Source organism: Phaenicophaeus curvirostris, chromosome 1, assembly GCF_032191515.1.
Source record: "Phaenicophaeus curvirostris isolate KB17595 chromosome 1, BPBGC_Pcur_1.0, whole genome shotgun sequence".
NCBI lineage: Eukaryota > Metazoa > Chordata > Aves > Cuculiformes > Cuculidae > Phaenicophaeus > Phaenicophaeus curvirostris.
Window position 1 is genome coordinate 7,121,380 of NC_091392.1, and position 17,880 is coordinate 7,139,259.

The following is a 17,880-nucleotide window of genomic DNA, read 5'->3' on the forward strand; positions in this document are numbered from 1 at the left end:
TCTTGCACCCCCCCTTGCTACACCCCCTCCCCTCTTCTTGCACCCCCGCTTCCTGCACCCCCTCCCCTCTTCTTGCACCCCTTCTCCTTGCTGCACCTCCCTCCTTGCATCCCTTCCCTCCTTCCTGCACCCCTCCCCTCCTTGCTGCACCCACCTCGCCTCTTCTTGTTCCCTCCCTCCTTGCTGCACCCGTGTCCCCTCTTCTTGCACCCCCCCTCCTTCTTGCATCCTCTTCCTCTACTTGCACCCCCTGCCTTGCTGCATCCCTTTCCCCTCTTCTTGCATCCCCTCCCTCCTTGCTGCACCCCCCCTTCTTGTTGTCTCCCTCTTATTGCTGCACCCCCTTCCTCTTCTTGCACCCCCCCTTGCTACACTCCCTCCCTGTCTTCTTGTCCCCCCTTTATGCTGTACCCCCTTCCTCTTTGCTGCACCTACGTTCTTGTTGTGTCCCCCTTCTTGCACTCCCTTCCCCTTGCTGTACTCCCCCCTCCTCATTGCACTCCCCATTCTCGTTGCCTCTTCCCCCTCACTGCACCCCCACCCCTTGCCATGCTGACCCCCCCTTTGTGGCTGTGTGCCCAGGTGGGCTGCAGGGACAGAATCACAGAATAACCAGGTTGGAAGAGACCCACCGGATCATCGAGTCCAACCATTCCTATCAAACACTAAACCATATCCCTCAGCACCTCGTCCACCTGTGCCTTAAACACCTCCAGGGAAGGTGACTCAACCACCTCCCTGGGCAGCATGTTCCAGTGCCAAATGACCCTGTCCATGAAAATTTTTTTTCTGATGTCCAGCCTGAACCTCCCTTGGTGGAGCTTGAGGCCATTCCCCCTTGTCCTGTCCCCTGTTGCTTGGGAGAAGAGGCCAGCACCCTCCTCTCTACAACCTCCTTTCAGGTAGTTGTAGAGAGCAATGAGGTCTCCCCTCAGCCTCCTCTTCTCCAGGCTAAACAATCCCAGCTCTCTCAGCCGCTCCTCATAAGACCTGTTCTCCAGCCCCTTCACCAGCTTTGTTGCTCTTCTCTGGACTCGCTCCAGAGCCCCAACATCCTTCTTGTGGTGAGGGGCCCAGAACTGAACACAGGATTCGAGGAGCGGTCTCCCCAGTGCCGAGTACAGAGGGAGAATAACCTCCCTGGACCTGCTGGTCACACCGTTTCTGATACAAGCCAAGATGCCATTGGCCTCCTTGGCCACCTGGGCACACTGCTGGCTCATGTTCAGTCGCTGTCAACCAACACCCCCAGGTCCCTCTCCTCCAGGCAGCTTTCTAGACAGACTTCTCCCAGTCTGTAGCACTGCACAGGGTTGTTGTGCCCCAAGTGCAGGACCCGGCATTTGGCCTTGTTAAACCTCATGCCGTTGGACTCTGCCCAGCGGTCCAGCCTGTTCAGATCCCTTTGCAGAGCCTCCCGACCCTCCAGCAGATCAACACTTCCACCCAGCTTAGTGTCGTCCGCAAACTTGCTAAGAGTGCACTCGATGCCTTCATCCAGGTCATTGATAAAGACATTGAACAGGGCTGGACCCAGCCCTGAGCCCTGGGGAACCCCACTTGTCACTGGCCTCCAGCTGGATTTCACACCATTTCCCACCACTCTCTGGGCCCGGCCAGCCAACCAGTTTTCCACCCAGGAGAGTGTGCGCCTGTCCAGCCCAGAGGCTGACAGTTTCCGAAGCAGAATGCTGTGAGAAACTCTGTCAATTGCAGGTTGCATTGCACCCTCGTGGGGTTTACGTCTAACCCACCCTGCCAAAAAGAGGGGTTCATCCCCTTGGGGGTGGGCAGGTGCTGCTCCCTGCTGTGAAGGAGCATGGGTGGCTTGCATGGTGGGGCCATGCAACACTCCCCCAGCACAAGTGTTTGACCATGCTGCAGATGTGAGGCTGGGCAAGGGTTGGGGGATGCATCTTGCTCGCCCCAGGGAGGAAGCATGGGAAGCAGAGCAGTGCTTAACTGGGGGTTAAAATTGGTCTCCGTGCAGTGAGGACAGATCACAGAATCACAGAATAGTTTGGGTTGGAAGGGACCTTAATGATCATCTAGTTCCAACCCCCCTGCCATGGGCAGGGACATCCCAAGGCTCCATCCAACCTGGCCTTGAACACCTCCAGGGATGGGGCAGCCACGACTTCCCTGGGCAACCTGTGCCAGTGCCTCACCACTCTCATGGTGAAGAAACTCTTCCTTCTGTCTAGTCTAAATCTGCCCCTCTCCAGTTTATACCCATTGCCCCTCATCCTATCACTACAAGCCTTTGTAAACAGCCCCTCCCCAGCTTTCTTGTAGTCCCCTTCAGGCACTGGAAGGTTGCTGTAAGGTCTCCTTGGAAACTTTTCCAGGCTGAACAACCCAAGCTCTCTCAGCCTGTCCTCATAGCAGAGGTGCTCCAGCCCTGTGATCATCTTTGTAGCCCTCCTCTGGACCTGTTCCAACAGTTCCATATCCTTCTTATGTTGAGTATTCCAGAACTGGACACAATACTCCAGATGAGGTCTCATTAGAGCGGCAGTTACCACAACAGGCGTGCATCAGCTGGTGACTTATTTCCCTCAAAATCCGTGTTGAAGCACACTTTGAAAACAGTGCAATGTTGGTTTTAAGCAGGTGGTGATGAGTTCTGCACTGCCCCAGAAAGCTCCACCCTATTTAAAGTACTCATACAGCCAGGATATCACTTCTTGTCTGAGAGCATTGCCTAAGTCAACCCTTTTCACGTCACTGATTTGCAAAGCACCCCATTTTTTCCTATGCATTTAATACATGAATCACTGGAATCTGGCATATCTTTTACAAGTCTGATTTCCAGCATCTTCTCAGTTTGCTTTTCTACCTGGAAGTGGTTTGTATGCTTCTAAATCCCCTTTGCACAACTGGGTAAAGCCAAAAGTCAAATGATTCTCAATTAAAACTTGTGTTGCTTTATGTGCGAGACAAGTTTTCCCCAGAAAAGAGGGGATTTCAGTGTTACCAATAGTTTTACGTTGCCAAATGGATAAAAAAGGCAGTTTGCTGCTTGTAATTTGCAATTAAGTACCTAATTAAGTAATTGCCTGTTAATTCAAAGACTGCCTTTGAAAAGCCCATCTTTGAAAAAGTCCTCCCTAAAAGCAAACAGAAAGAGAAGAAATAAAAATGTTGCTTTTCTTGCCTGATTTTAATTACTCTTTTTATCTCCGAGCTCACACAGTGCCCCTGGACCATGGTGTAGAGGTCCTGAGCTGCACCGAAGCTCCTGGCAGTGAGGACCTCTAGGAGGTATATATATATAATTAATTGATTTTTCAGGCTTCTCCATGTTGATCTCTGCATTTCAAGCTCCAACACACAGAAGCTGTTTCTCTGGGAGCAGTTACGGGGTGTTTGACCAAGTAGTTTTGACAGTAGAGATGAATGGAGGATGCAGCGCCCGCAGTCTTGACCTGGGATTTGAACTCATCTTCCTCCCTCCTCTTGGAGGCAGAGGGGATGGAAGATGTCAGGATCTTCTGATTGCCATCGATCTGAGCAGATTTGCAGAACATTGGCTTCATATCATGTCTGCGTGCTTCTTGATAGATAATTTCAATCTGACCCCCACCCCCAATGCCACTAGCGTCTTGATGAGAAGTGGTAATTGGATGCTCAGATCTAACATTTCTCCAGCTTTTAGCCATTGACTCGATTACCAGCAACTCATTCAAAAAAATAAATCATGAAACATAAGGAAAACCATGAGATAAAAGAAAATATGAACGCTGCTGATTTTTAAGCCCTGATGTAGGTTTTATTCCTTTCTGATGTTTTTTGAGGGCAGCGGGAACTGAATCATATTTATATCTTTTTCCACATCTATGACAGCTAGATGATTATTTCTTTAATACAGGGATAAATAATAAATTGAGATTTCCAGGTGATAGCATGACCAGAAGAAAATGTATTCATACATGGAAATTCATGCTGAGGTGGTGAGGTCTGGTGACACTGCCTCATGTCCTGTGTTACATGCAGGAGTGGGAAGGAAGTATCTGCCACGCAGGTGCTGTGCCAGGGGCTGTCCCTGTCCCTTCCCATGGTTTCTGGGGGTGGGGTGATCACAACTGAAGACAGAGATGTGGAAAGGGTCTCCAGGAAGGAAACCAAGTGCAGAGGTATCTGTGGAGCCCATTGGTACCGGTGTGGATGTGACCTTCCAGAGCTGAAACTAAACAGGACCAGGGTATGGAGGTGGGTACTGTGCATAATTGATTGCACTGATTAATTAGAAGCATACTTCTTGGCATGGATGATGGTGGAGAATCCTCAGGTAGATCTGCATGTGTCCCGGTGGACATGTGCATCAGTCCCTCCTGCCTGCGCTGAGGTGAGTCTTTGCGTGGGCAAGCAGCAGGCAGGAAGGTGGCTTTGCCAGCAAAACAAGCCAAGAGGGAGCAGCAAGCCACATCCCCGTTGCAGCTTCAGGTCACCGTTGCTGCACCCAGCACACACGTTCCCCATGCTTCTGCTGGGGCCTCACAGCTGAAACAGCTGCTGGAGGACATCTGGGATCAGAAAGGGAATCCTGTGCATCCAGGGGAATATCCTTTTGATGCGGGATTGTAAGGAAAACCCTAAAAGAACAGCGATGGATCCAGCAGCCCTGGGGAGAGCCTGCACTGCTGGAACCACCTGCTTCATCTAACATTTTCCTAGAGTTAAAGATGGATTTTTAGAGTCAAAAATGGATCAAGCACGGAGTGGGGTTTTTTGGGGTTGGTTTTTTTTTCTCCCAAAGGCTTTTTCTTCATCTGTGTGAAATCTCCAGCAGAAATTCCATGATCGGTAGTGATTTGGTCCGATGCCATGAGAACAGTCTGCTCTGCACACCTTAGGAAGTGCAAAAAGGAAAAAGAAAAGGAGATTGAGCCCTCTGTGCTGTGGCCCCAATTGCTCATCCACATCAAAGCCAGCTGCCTCCAGTGCTGACACAAGGATATGACAGATGCCGTTAACCTTTACAGGTGCAGGGCCTGCATTTCTTCAGTCTTTTTATTTTGGATGACTTGGGGCATGGATTGTTAGCAGCTTAAGTTTCTTTGGCCAAAGTGATTTGCATCTATTTCCAGGTTAAATGAAGCAATATTTCTGATCCATGTAGGCTTCTGACTTGGTTCTGCATCTTTGGCGTTTACACAATGATCCGCATTTGACCTCTCCCTGTGCTGTTTCTTAAATGTCAGCAGAAACTTCTTTTTAAATAAAACAATGCTGCCTCCCCATGCAATGTCTGTATCCAAGAAACTGTGGCATCGTGAGAGCAGGAGAAAACATTGCTGATTAAAACCAGGGCACGAAATGATAGCGAAAGTGATTTTTTTTCCCCCCATTGCAGAATACACAATGAAGTGGCTGGTAAAACGGGACCAGCTGGTTCTGCCCCGCCAGTGCTGAATACTGGGTTTAATGCACTGAAACTGCTTCCACCGGCATGTGGGGCTGGTCTGATTCTTTGGTTAGAAAACCTCTAACTTCAATGTGATAATTCCAGTTCTTGTGTGGTAAAGCACATCTCACAGCCTAGCTTTCCCTCACCTCTCTCTGTTTTGCAAAAGCAAAGTAAGTTTGTGCTATGGTCGGCTTTTCTTGCCTTGTTTTTCTCTTCTTCTTGCGTCTCATTAATACATAAACAGTATTAAATAATAATGATGCCAGTAGTGGCCTCTGCTGTGCCTTGTTGTTTGCTCCTTTTTGCTTCGAGGAGCAGATGTTCCCTGTCTTTGTTTTCTGTCACCAAACGGGGACTTTGCCCCTTTAACCTCTGATAATGTGCTTTAATAGTCTGTGACGTGAGATTTTATCAAAAGCCTTGGCAAAAGCCAAATAAATTACACCTGCCCAGCAGCTTTTGTTAAATGTTTCCATCGTGTTTTACAACAGCATCAGGAAGTACAGTTTCCCCTGTGTTTTTGCAGGCTGTGTTTATCCAGTGCTCCCTTTGCCAGGCTGCCCTCTCCCCAGTCCCCACGGGCTCAGGTTGGGCTGAACCCCCGTTCGCCCAGGTGAGCATCTGCCGTAGAGGGAGCACCCATGAGCAGAGGTCCTGACCAGAGCTCTGCAGACCTGGGTGCCGCCCCAGTGCCAAGCCCTAACCAAGCCACAACACAAACTGGTTTAATGGGGTGATGCTGCTTACGAACAGTTGATGCGGTCCAATTAATCTCTCCCAGACCTTATTTTCCAACGGCTGATGATGCAGTGTAGGGAGAGTGGCAGGTAGGTGAGTGCTGCTGGGGTCTGGATGCTTGTTCTCCTCCTGCCGCATGCCCAGCTGGCGCTGCTGGCTGATTTTACACTAGCAGTTCAATGCCATTTCACTTTAAAGCTGCTCTATCCCTTCCTCTAAAGAAGCACCTATCTCTTCCTCATCCCTTTTGCAGCGTTTTGTACCTTGTTCCTGCACTTGGCTACCCCAAAATCCCCAGGGGAAAGTCCGTCTCCTAGTTTCCAAGTATTTATTTGCCTAGGCTTCTACATAGCTGGTACTAACAGCCATCACCTCGGGGCTGGGGTGGTGAGGACTCTTTCCTAGGTGGGCAGGCTGAGCTGCAACTCAGGTGGAAATGTGCCTCTCTCTGGGAAACCTTGTGGGCCGCTTGGGAAGGTGGCATTTTGCGACTGAGACCTGTGTGTTCTCTCGTGCCCTCCTGCAAGAGCTGCTTGCAGTTTTAGGGGTGGCTTCTGCTGAATCCCCCTTGGTCTTACCCACATCTCTCCAAAATTTCATTACATTTGATATCCTCACCCCTGCCTTTGCTGTCTCAACCTGTTGAACGTATTCACCATGTCACATCTGGGGAACCCCCACTACTTCTGTCAAGCTGGGCAGGGTACAATGAAGAGCTGTTCTTTGTTACTGGCCATTTTGTCACTGCATGTTAAATAAAACGAGCACCTGGGGCTGCACGATGCAGCAGCCTCTGCCGTGCTCCCTGCAACACCACTGCCCAGCCTACATGTGAGCCACCTCCTTCCTCCTCTAGCCCCAAATGGAGACCTCATTGCTCTCTACAACTACCTGAAAGGAGGTTGTAGAGAGGAGGGAGCTGGCCTCTTCTCCCAAGCGACAGGGGACAGGACAAGAGGGAATGGCCTCAAGCTCCGCCAGATTTAGACTGAACATTAGGAAAAAAATTTTCACAGAAAGGGTCATTGGGCACTGGCAAAGGCTGCTCAGGGAGGTGGTTGACTCACCTTCCCTGGAGGTGTTTAAGGCACAGGTGGACGAGGCGCTGAGGCACATGGTTTAGTGTTTGATAGGAATGGTTAGACTCGATGATCCGGTGGGTCTCTTCCAACCTGGTTATTCTATGAAATGTTCATCCACGATTTGGTGGGAAAGCCTCATGCCTTGCATCACCTGCTAGGACACTCTGTGTTCCTTTGGCCTTTGTAGGGCCTCATTTTTCCAAGCCACATCCCACCGCACTGAGCCTGGGCATCCCCAAAAATCTGCCATTCCCCTGTGCCGAGAAAGCTTTGGCAGGGACATGCCCTGGGAAGAGCTGCTTCTGCAATGCCGATAGCACTAGCACGACCACATTATCACCATCGTGGGGCTGCTTCGGCCCCAAACAACCTGTGCTTTTCTACGCCAAGATTCTTTCCAAGTCTTGAGCCTATAAATAATCCAGGAGCCGCGCCTTCTGCCTGGCTTTGCACACCACTACCCTGCTTTGTTTCAGAAGGGGCTATTGGATCCCACCAGCCAGACTTGCGGTCACTTGATATGGGCTCTCTTGGGATGAGCCTCAAACACTGGCTTCCCAAATTACCATCAGGAGCGATGGTTGCAGCTCAGCTGAGCCAATGATCCTATTCCAGCTGCTGGCTTTTGCCAAAAAATCTGCCTTGCCTGCATCGTGCTTGTTGATGGAGCTGTGAGCAGCTCTCGGCACATCATTTGGGAATATAAGTTGAGTTCCTCTGAGGTGGAACAACCCGCTGCAGATAATTTCTTTGGCAAGGAGTCTTCGAACTTACTCTCCATCCAGGATTTTTCTGTTTCCCATAGCTGCTAGCCCTACCCAGTAGCCATGGGGAGTTGGTACTGATGGGTAGAAGTTTAGGTGGATCCATGGGGGAAACACTGTTCTGCTGTTGAGGTACTGCAGAAGGCAAACACTATTTAATTCATGGAATCGTAGAATCACAGACTGGTTTGGAGGAGGCCTTTAAAGATCAGCAGGTTAAACATCCCTGCAGTGAGCCTCGATCACGCTGCTCAAAGAACTGTCTGACATGACCTTGAATGTTTCTAGGGATGAGGCATCTACCACCTCTCTGCGCAACCTGTTCCAGTGTTTTACCACCCTCATTATAAAAAACTTCTTCCTTATGTCCAGCCTAAATCTACCCTCTTGCAGCTTAAAAGACCTTTAGGGTCATCCCAGGAGGCCTCCCAGCAGCACTGAAGCAGAGGTGCTGGGCACCCAAAACTTGAGCAAACGGTGAAAATTGGTTTAGACACACAATTCCTCCCTTGGGAAATAGTATCACAACATCAAAGTGCTCTCAGAGCTGCAGGTGAAGTATCCTAGAAGAGGTGACTTATGCTCAGTGCAACTGCTTGTCTCCACAGGAATCACCACTGTGCAATGATGTATTTTTCCCTTTGGAAAAGCAAAAAGAAACCAAGCTCAAGCCCTTAGGCAGGGGTTTGGTGGTTTGCTCTCCTTGAGGGGCTGAACATGAGCATGTTGCCATAACAATCTCACAGCAGAGGAGGAACTTAAACATGCCTCTGGCATCCCATCCAGTTAGCTGGGGGAAAGTGAGGTTTGCTGAGCTGAGCCCACAGGTAGCAGCACCTCCAAGAAACTCCTGGAAAGCCCCCATTTACACACAGCGAGAGATGTAAAGGTTGTTTCATGGGATGATCAGTGGAGCTGCTGGGATGTGAGACCCCTCCAGTGGAGCTGGACCTCCCACCGTGCTGGGACATGGGGATGGATGGAGGGCGTTGAGGCTCTGCAGCCTCTACACCCCTACAAGCAGCCCTGCATTCAGTGGTGGGAAGTGCTGTGATGTGCTGGTCCACATCTTCATAAGGGTCTTTTCCAGCATTTAGAGGATAAAAAACACTGAAACACACAGGGAAAACAATGATCATGCTGTTAAATCTTGCCATTTATCCATTTGTTTCCCATGCCCTGCACCCCACTGCCTGCCCCCAACCCCACTGCAGCCAGTTTTGAGTGCATTTTCCCAGATTTGTGCCCAGGACTGGCAGCCTCTGCCTGTGCAGGACCTCACGCTTGAGCAGTGGGATAAGCCAGTGGAAAAGGGCAAATTCTCAGGGCAGCTTTGGGATCCCTGGGGAGAGACATACCTCTGGGTGAAGCATTTTTCCGTGCAGATGGGAAAGTAAAACCAGCCTGGGGGAAAGCAGCAAAGCAAAAACCAATGAACAGCCCCAGCAACAGCCGCTTTAATTTCCAGAAATGCAATTAACACCTGCCCTGATGCAACTCCGTGCCAGAGAGCAAACCAGTGGGAAAGAGCCACTCTTCCCAAATGCAAAACACTGCCCCAAGCCCTCTCTGCTGCTTGCTTGAGTGATGCCTGCAGAGTCCAAGGAGTCACTGCAGAGCCAAGTCTGAGCACTGTTTTTAACTCAGTTATTTCATAGAATCATAGAATAACCAGGTTGGAAGAGACCCACAGGATCATCGAGTCCAACCATTCCTATCAAACACTAAACCATGCCCCTCAGCACCTCGTCCACCCGTGCCTTAAATACCTCCAGGGAAGGTGACTCAACCACCTCCCTGGGCAGCCTGTTCCAGTGCCCAATGACCCTTTCTGTGAAGAATTTTTTCCTAATGTCCAGCCTAAATCTCCCCTGGTGGAGCTTGAGGCCATTCCCTCTTGTCCTGTCCCCTGTCACTTGGGAGAAGAGGCCAGCACCCTCCTCTCCACAACCTCCTTTCAGGTAGTTGTAGAGAGCGCTGAGGTCTCCCCTCAGCCTCCTCTTCTCCAGGCTAAACACCCCCAGCTCTCTCAGCCGTTCCTCGTAAGACCTGTTCTCCAGCCCCTTCACCAGCTTCATTGCTCTTCTCTGGACTCGCTTTAATCCAAGGAGTAGAGTCAAACCTTGCTACGACTAATATTTTTAACACTATCCATACGTCTACAGTGTAACTGGTGGGTCAGGGAGTAGATGTGGGCTCCAAAAAATGGGGTGGTTTAATCTGGGTACCTCTGTAAAAGTTGTTGTGAACATTGGAGTGTGAAGATGGATGTGGGATGGGTGAATTGCAGCACAGAAACATGGGGGGCTGCTGGCAGGTCTGCTTGTGCTGCTTGAACTGCCACCAAACACCAGCCTCATGTGCACCTCCTGGCACTCAGCAGGTAGAGCCAAGGACAGAGCAGTGAACCCAACCCAGTCTTACCAGCGTAGACGAAGACTGTAGGCACTGGAATGGCTCTTGCTCATAGAATCAGAGAATAGTTTAGGTTGGAATGGACTTTTAAACGTCATCTAGTTCCACCATCCCTGCTGTGAGCCGGCACATCTTCAACTAGACCAACCTTCCAGTACCTGAAGGAGGCCTACAGGGAAACTGGGGAGGGACTGTTTACAAGCGCTTGGAGTGATAGGACGAGGGGCAATAGGTGTGAACTGGAGAGGGGCAGATTTAGACTAGACAGAAGGAAGAATTTCTTCACGATGAGGGTGGTGAGGCACTGGCACAGGTTGCTCAGGGAAGCTGTGGCTGCCCCATCCCTGGAGGTGTTCGAGGTCAGGTTGGATGGGGCCCTGGGCAGCCTGATCTAGTGGTGACCCTGCCCGTGGCGCGGGAGTGGGACTAGATGATCGTTAAGGTCCCTTCCAACCCAAACTATTCTATGATTCTATGATTCTAAATTGCTCAGACGCCTCCAATCTAACCTTGAATGTTTCCAAGGACGAGGCATCTAACACCTCTCTGGGCAGCCTGCGCCAGTGTCTCACCAGCCTCATTGTAAAAAAATTCCTTCCTTGCATCTGGTCTATCACACCCAACGTCATCTTGGTGGTGCGTAACACAGGCTGGTCAGAGTGGTCCTGCATGTCTGGCGATGCTGTCTTGCATTGCACCCCCAGCATCCCACGCAGGGGGACCATTTGCACCACTGGGACAGGCAGGCTGAGCTCCAGGGGACTCCCCACTGCCAGGAGACCCCTGCAATGCTCATGACACAGAGTCCAAATATCCTTGTTAAGTGAGTCAAGTGCTTCTAGAAGAAAGGCTAGTATTTTAGAAGAGATCTAGAACAGGAAACGATATTCCAGCAAGTTATAGACTTAAGAGGCAGAGTTTGGGGTAGAAAATTACTTTTAAGTTCAGCCATTTAAAATATTAGAGAGTTTTGATTCTAAAACTTCGCAAGTGTGCTGAAGAATCACCTCACCCACCCACACTCACTAAATATTTAGTCATTTTTAACAAGTTAAACAAAGCCCTTTGATTGGATTTATGCTAATGGCTCCTCCGTAGGCATTTCTGATTCATTTACATTTCATTTCAAAATTGCCTGTGTACATTGCTGATTCTCACCGACACCATTAGCAGATAAAAGGAACAAGTAACGGGTCACAGACGCCACAAGATGGCAATAGTTGAAGAGCAATTTATTTCTGAAGGAAGAGATCTGGGGTTTGGTCTCTGGAAGGGCACCACGCTGCCTGTGCATTAACCTTCACACTTGCAGAGGGGTTTGTGTCATAAAATCACAGAATCACAGAATAACCAGGTTGGAAAAGACCCACCGGATCATCGAGTCCAACCATTCCTATCAAACACTAAACCATGCCCCTTAGCACCTCGTCCACCTGTGCCTTAAACACCTCCAGGGAAGGTGACTCAACCCCCTCCCTGGGCAGCCTGTTCAAAGCAGATTGTGCACAGGGTGGTGGGTTCATATTCCCCCATGGAAACAGGGATGGAGGAGGATGGGGAAGACATGAGAGTTGGTCAAGGGCAGCCCAGCAGCGTCCTGCTTCCCAGTTTCATGGAGCAAAACTCGCAGTGTGTAACTCAGGAGATTTTCATACCTGGGGATGGAGTTTCTGAGTCATGGCTAGGGGCACAAAGGTTGGGGTTTCCTGGGTCTGAGCCTCATGGGCAGGTGGCTGTTGGGTGCGTTGCGGTGCCGACATCCTGCAGGCATCTGCATTTGCAGGGTCAGGCAAAGAGGTCTCAGTCTCACAGCATCCCCAGACCCAGCACAGAGTGGGTTACAGTGGATGGGAGCATCTCTGACTCTGCGACAAGGCTAAGACTCTGGGCAAGACAGACTGCTACGTGATTTCTTTTCAGTGTTACATCCTACATGACTGACAAACTGCAGAGGCAGTGTTCAAGGCTTCTGTAAGGCCTTTGATATGGTCCCTCAAAACACTCCTGCCTTCAGTTTGAAGAGATACGGGTTTAAGTGTTGGACTGTTAGATGGAGAAGAAACTGGCTGGATGGCTGTATCCAAAAAGTTGCACTCAGCTTTTCAATGTCCAAATGGAAACCGGTAATGAGTGGTGTCCCTGAAGGGTTCATCGTGGGACCAGAGCTGTTTAATATCTTCATTAGACATAGACAGTGGCTCCTAGTGCACCCTCAACAAGTTGACACACCTGAGGGATGGGATGCCACGCAGAGGGACCTGGACAAGCTTGAGAAGTGGGCCAGTGTGAAACTCCTGAAGTTCCACAAGGTCAAGTGCAAAGTCCTGCGTCTGTGCTGGGGCAATCCCCAGAATTACTGTGGACTGTGAGATAAATGGACTGAAAGCAGCGCTGCGGAGAAGGCCCTGGGGGTTCTGGTGGATGAAAAGCTGGACATGAGCTAACAATATGCCCCCCAGCCCAGAAAGCCAACCACGCCCTGGGCTGCATCACAAGAAGCATGGACAGCAGGTCAAGGAAGGTGATTCTGCCCCACTACTCTGCTCTGGTGAGACCTCACCTGGGCTACTGAGTCCAGCTCTGCAGCCCTCAGCACAGGAAAGACATGGACCTCTTGGAGCTGGTCCAGAGGAGGCCGCAAAAATGATCAGAGGCTGGAATGGCAGAAATTCTTTAAGAAATTCTTTACATTGAGAGTGGTGGAACACTGATTCAGGTTACCCAGAGGAGCTGTGTCTGCCCCATCGTTGGAATGGTTCAAGGTGAGGTTGGACAGGGAATTGAGCAACCTGTTCTATTGCAAGGTGATTTGGACAAAGGTGAACTTTAAAGGTCCCTTCCAACCCAAACCATCCCATGCTCTGGCCCTGGCTGCGCTAGTGGAGCTCTGGCTTCTGCTCATGGAAAATATGTGCCCACCACACAAAGTGTTGTGAATGATAACATATAGCCCAGTGTTGGGTGTGTGGGACAGAGTCCTCTTCAAAGAGCTCTGTCTCCTCCAGGGCTGGAGCTAACCTAGCGCTGCTGAGCAGCAAAGCTCCAGGCTGAGACTTCTGCAACATCCTCCTTGAAGTGACATCCCTCTGCAGCTTGAGCTCTCGCATTCCCTCGGTTGGGCTTGTTTGATTTTCTGCCTAGCACAAAAAGAATTGCAATTCTTTGACTCAGAGCAGGGAAGACGTAAACCTTGGTCATGAACCTGGGCTTTCTGCCTACACAGCAAGAAGTGGAGTTACCAGAAGCTCTCCAAAAGAAACCCTCAGCTGTAAGAGATTTTATTCTGGAGAAAGCATTCACCGCTATTCATTAAAGTGAATGCTGGCTCACAGGGAAAGCCTGGCAGCGCAGGACAAGGACTGTGGCTGCCTTCCCTGGGTTGGCATCACCTGCTCCTCCCTGCAGCTCCTCCGGGGAATAAAAGTGTCATGGATGGGGCAGCAGAAGGTGCCCATCGTCTTCCTGGCAAGTCCATCACACCTGCAGCTGCATCTTCAGCCCAAGCTTTTCCCCACCAACCTGAAGAGGTGTCCCCTCCAGCAGCCAGAAGGATGGGAGAAGACTGAAATGAAAAACAAGGGAGTGGCAAGACATCCTGGAGAAAGAGGGAGTCCTCTCTGCCTTGCTCCGGCCATGGGGCTGGATGGAGATCCCAAGGGACAACACACCAGTGGAACAGGTGTTGGGAGCCTGTGTATGGGTGACCTGTGGCAGAGGCAGAAGTCTCTGCTGCACTAAGGCTTCCCCAAAGGGACATTAAAAGAGAGATGGGGGGTGATACATAACCCTCAGTGAAGGGCAGCGAAAGAACCACGCAGGAGGTCGTTGCTTTAATAAATGTTAAAGGCAAATCTATGTTATTGCAGTGGGGCTTGGCACAATTCATGCTTTTGAGGTGATGAAGCCAGAAAGGTCATGCCCTTAAGGGCAGAAGAGCCAGGAAAGGGAAGAGCTCTTGCAGCAGCACCCAAAACTCCACCTCCATGGGATGCAGCACTTCTTGCCATGCCCTGGGTCCCCTCCCTGGGGACCTGCAGCACCTGGGCATCCAGTTAAATTTTATACAAACAAAAGATGTTTCTAATCCTGAGGCATAGAGTGTTTCTGCCAGGGCATCCAGCCCGGTCTGGCTGTTCTTGGCTCTGCCCTGTCGTCAGCCCCGTCAGAACAGGGTGGATGGAGAGGTTGGAAGCAGGTGCCCCACCGGTGGCAGCATCAGGCAAGGCAATATGTGCTCCAGGGAGGTGGAGGTCTGTGGGCACTGGGGCATGAGCCATTACCAGAAGAAACAAGTCAAGAAACCCCAGGGTGGATGGTGTCACCATTCTCAGCAGCCAAAAAATGAAGTTGGTTGCTGCAGGCAGGACTCACGCCGCGGCGGCAGGAGGCAGAGATGTGGCAGTGGGGAGAGTTGGGGTCTGAATGCACACGCAGGAGCTCAGGGGAAGGAGGATCACCTGGAAACAGAGGTCCAGCTAAGAGCAGAGCAGTTTCCACGTCCCCTGTGCTGCAATGAATGGAGACATGAGATACAGCCAGTGAATCCTGAAATCTCTCAGGATTAAATGATTACATTAATCTTTGCTTTCTCTAAGCTGCGGTAATGGCAATAGCCACATGCTGGTTCCAGTCCAGATCCCTCTGTGCTAACTTCACAAGGACTCATCAGGGAGTTGGCTCGGGCTCACAGTGCCCTGACATTCGGATGTTCCCCTTATCTCCCTCCAGCCCACGCTCACTGTCACCTGGTGCCTCCAGGGCAGTGCCCGGCACGGGGCAAAACCGGAGCAGGGATGTTGCAGGACGGGAGCCCTGCTGCCAACAAGGTTCTTTTGTAAGTCTTCCAGACTGATTTTCCTTGCTGGAGCACAGGATGGCCCCCCAGCGTCAATGTGCTGTCCATATGATGGTTTGCTGAACCGCTCCAGGGCAGGTAAGGTCCCCAAGGCCACTGAACATCAGTGGATGGCAAAGAGATGAAGGCTGGGCTTTTACATCCACCTTGACCTGTGTAGGTATAGCCTGAGGTTGACATTTCTCCTAGCTGTGCTGGCGATGGACGTAACCAAGGGACATCCCTTGCCACAGTGGTGGTTTCCTCCCCAAGTTGAGCCACCACAGTCCTCCTAACCATGATGGGTCTCGCTAAGCAGCGGTAGGTGAAGGTCTTCACTCCATGCCAGATGGCACCTTCGAGACCAACCATGGTGGTGTGAATGCTTTAATGAAAAGCTGTGCTGGGACAAACGCCATGGGAAAGCAACCATCAGCAGACCATTTTTCTCCCCAGATCTTCTGGAAAGGTTATAGACCAGGGTGGCAAGTTTTGGGCCCAGGGTCCAGCTAATGGCATGCTACCCACCCTACCCACTGCATCAATTCATAATCCTTGACAAAGGTCCTTCCAGAGGCTTTCACAGGGCAAGGGCGAGCCAAAGCAGCTCCTTCTTGGCCTTGGCACGATGTTTCCAGCCATGGGGTCTTGCACACCCCTCGCAGCCATTGCTGATGGTTGGATTTGCTTTCCAAGGGATGCTATCGCTGTTTTGCAATGATTTTCCTTGCTCTGCTGTGGTGAGGTCTTCCACAGCTGGAGAGCCACGAGGTCAGCTTGAGGTGTGCTTGGACACACTGTAAGGACTCCTTCTGAGCGCAATTTTGGGGCAAAACAGCTCATCTGAAGGCAACTTCTAGAATGATGAGATGGGTGCTTCCTGCGGAGAAGCCAGTGCCTGCATCCACCCAAGGGACTGAGAGGAGTGAAGGGGAGAATGTGGGTCACAAAACGCAGCCTCCTCTCCTCTTACCACTGTTTCTCTGGTCAACGATTAACTTGCCATTATAAGCCAGAATTCCACCTTCACCCCTAATTAGCTGCCTCGCTCGTCCCAGTTCCTTTGCACTTCTGAGGACCTGGGTGGAGGAAGGAACCAGTGCAGAAACACAAGGAGTGTGTCTCCCTGGTTTCCAGATTCCCCAAGATTCAGCTCTTTTCTGCCCCTGTTAGCAGTCAGGCACTAATGACATATGCATTGAAGGGAGGGCGAAGAAGCTGATGGAATTATTTCATTTTTTTAAAGCTCAGAATCAATGTTTACACACCGGAGCTAAATTATTTATACACATAATGTTATAGGTTTCACATCAGTGGCTTTTATTAGCACTCGGCAGATGAGAAATCATACCTGACCTACTTGTACAAGCCCCTCACATGTCTCTCCATGATGACAGCGTGGCAGGAAAGGGGTGAAGATGTTCACCCCAGGCTGGCCATGAGGACACTCGACCAGCGGGAGAGAGAGTGGAGGGAGAAGGGACGTCTTGGCACCTCCTACAAGGCATTATGCTACTTCAGATTAGGGGGAGAACATGCACAAGAGGGTAATTTTTTTAAATTCTTGCGAAGTCCTGATTACATCTGTCTCTCTGGGAAGATGTGGCCTCATGTTTTTTTCTAGAACTCTGCCCCCTGCCTTCCCCAGCGAAGGAAAGACGGACTTCCTAGTGAGGCATCGTGACCTCAGCAGAGGGTAGGTTTGGGGTAGAAGGTTTCTCTCCAGGAGGGGCGGCAGCGTCAGGACCACCCATCCCCAAACCACTCCGACACGACAGTGTGCGTTTCCCCTGAAAGCTTCAGCCATTTCTAAACCAACATGTCACAGGCGCTTGAGATGACTTTCTTCTTGTCTCGCAATTAATGCATTTTTTATAAAGCCCAGGCTTCAGTTTCCTTTCATGTTACCAGCAAGATATCCTTTTTCCTCTTAAGCTTTAGAAGGATTTTTTTCATGTCAAGCGTTCCTCCCTAGTGTCCTGTACACCAGACAGAGGGAGGCACTGGCTGAATGGTCCAGGTGGGATGCTGGAGCTTGGCTGGAGCCCACGTGTGGGTGCTGGCAACGGCGCTTGTTCCATCCCACAGCCACAGGTGAAACTATGACCTTGCAGCAGTACTTGCTGATGGCTTTGCAGCACAGATGAGATTTAGTGCCTCGTGGATCCTGGTACAGAGCAACATTTCATTCTCCTGATTGTATCTTAAAGACGGGTTTCCATGTAATGTTACAAGTGAGGATGTATTGTGTTAACCTGCCCTGTTTAGAAAAGATGAAGCCAAAGCAAGCAACACTTTTGGGGACGACTTGCAGCATGGAGTAGGTGAGCGAAAATAGTTGTTTAGTGAAGGATGGATTTGTTCCATCAAGCTGGAAGATTCCCAGTGCCTGCATGATGAGTTGTGTTCCAGCTTGAAGCTGATTTGTAGGCATACGGAGGGCACTGGTAATTGTTGCTGATCTTGTCAGGCTGAAGGAGTGAGTCCAGATGAACCTCACAAGGTTCAACAAGGCCAAGCGCAAGGTCCTGCACCTGGGTTGGGGCAGTCGCTGGTATCAGCACAGGCTGGGGGATGAAGGGATTGAGAACAGCCCTGAGGAAAAGGACTGGAGGGTGCTGATGGATGAAAAGCTGT